Source organism: Montipora foliosa, chromosome 5 (assembly GCF_036669935.1).
Source record: "Montipora foliosa isolate CH-2021 chromosome 5, ASM3666993v2, whole genome shotgun sequence".
Lineage (NCBI taxonomy): Eukaryota > Metazoa > Cnidaria > Anthozoa > Scleractinia > Acroporidae > Montipora > Montipora foliosa.
Window position 1 is genome coordinate 14546498 of NC_090873.1, and position 2136 is coordinate 14548633.

Sequence of the window (2136 nt, forward strand, 5' to 3'; positions counted from 1 at the left end):
AATAATACAGGTACCTTAGTTGGGGAATAACATTGATCTCACGCTTCATATAGATAGTAAATGGCACTTCCAGAGCAACTACCAGAGTGTGAAAAGGAGATTTTCAGAACTTTGGAGCTAGCCGACTTTCTGACAAACTAATCTGAAAAGCAGCACACTAAGAACAAACCAGCACAAAACCAGGACGAGCAAGATCTTGACGATTCAGATGATGATGAAACCATAGCCGCATTGAAGACGTCTTTGGAGTAGACTTCACCAGGATCCCTTAGTTGTCGCCACATCAGTCACATATTAGAAACTCGTCTGGAGGAAAAAACAAGACTGAAGCAACAAGAGGAGATGCGATAAGAGAGATGCAAACGAAATCTTCTTTCCAGAGGCGTATCAAAAGAAAACATTTTGCTGCTACCGCGTGATAACAACGAACCCCTACCCACACCAATTAGAAATGATCTGGCCGCTTTGGAACAAGAACAACTCAAGGCAGAGCTGGATGAAAGAAAAAGAAACGCTAAGGAGGTATTCCAGTCATCTTGGTTGAAAAGTGCATGGTTGCTGTGGAAACTAGTGCTGGCCCAGAAATTAAGGCTTCAATGATGGCGCTCAGGAAAATATTGGAAGACAAGTTAAAGGACCAACACAAAAACTTAGGCACCCTTGGATGCAAAGAGGCCCTGTCCGAACGATAACGACTCTGCATAGAAGTCGGCTGCAAAAAGAAGACCAAGAGATGGTGAAAAGCCTGTTCGAGGCATTGCCGTTGCCTTTTACACCCAAAACTGTGGAAGATGATTATGGAGTGCTTAACTACAGACCCAAAACTCCATCTTATGTTCCAGAAAACGACGTTGATCAGTTCTGGCCACAGTCGCCAGGCACCACCAAAGAACTTTCAGACAGTTTAACGCTATCGGCAAACTTGGACGACAATGCACTCTCAGAGGAATTGTTTCGACACAGCAGTACAAAGAGACAAAGAGATCCTTGGCTGAGCCAAGGGCGTGTTAAGAGACAAAAGAATACACTCTTTAAGTACTTTAGCACAAGTCAAAAGTGAGACTTAGCACAATATTTCATGCACTTAGTGCTCTGATAGCGTAAGAGGAAAATAACTTAAGTCTAATGTCAGTGTGAATGCTCTTCAATAAAGTGATGTTGTTGTTGTTTTTGCTGCTATTTCTAGACACAAATTCCCTTTTTTGCTATGGTTTACATTTCCAAATAAATTTCCTAGTTGCGCGATTTAGAGGAGAGTTTGGTTTTTCATCCTTTTTGAAAATGAAAGTCTGGATCTCTAAGAATATCTGTCCAATTTCCAAACCCATGGCGATCTAGTCCCATCTTCAAATATTTATCCTCTTCAGGAGTGAATAGTAGAATTTTCCTTCCTCTCAAAGAATCGGGCGTTTTTGAAGCATTCTGGCTTTTGAACTTAGAGGGCGTAATGAAAATGTTGTGTTCTTCAGGGGTCGAATCATCGTTATTTTCTTGTTTTTCAGGCGAGGATGCAGATTTCTCTGAAAGTCTTGATCAGAGATCCATTTCTAACTCACAGCCCTTCTCGCCATAAAGGGATTCCAAATATTTGTGCGCCTTGGTTGCCACCTCTCGGGATCGTTGCTTTTGATAATGCACTCTTGCCACAATAGAACTATGCTTCTGATCCTCGGAGATTGTGTCCTGCGCCTTACTACTAAGTTTCTTGGAGCAAGCCGTCTCCACTATTTGTCAGTAACGAGCAGGGTGAACTTATTTTCCGATCTCGTCAAACACCAATTTGCTCATCAGCTCGCCAAGTATGTTGTGTTGGCCGCCATTTCTTGTGACTAAGACGTAGTCACAAGTTAGTTTTAGGTTAGGCCGAATATGGTTGATGAAGCCATCTAACACCTGCATGCTTGTGTCAGTAAGGAAAAGAGAGTCGAAAAGAGCAGTTTTAAGAGCGCCAATCCGGAAATTTCGCCTGGGAGTGTGCAAAATAAAAAAATCGAAAATCCCCAAACTTTGCCAGAATGTAGGTCTGGATGAACTATTTCTAGAAAAAATACTTTGAGCTCCATTAGATTTTTATTTTACGCCAACTGTGGCAAAATAGGTTTCACGAGGCCTAGACAACCCATTATTTGAACGTCG

At 42.0% G+C, this 2136-nt stretch overlaps 1 pseudogene; it reads right to left on the bottom strand.

Annotated features, from left to right (window-relative positions):
• Positions 1 to 1205: 1205 nt before the first annotated feature.
• LOC138002199 (uncharacterized) overlaps positions 1206 to 2136 on the bottom strand; it is an 8465-nt pseudogene continuing 7534 nt past the window's right edge.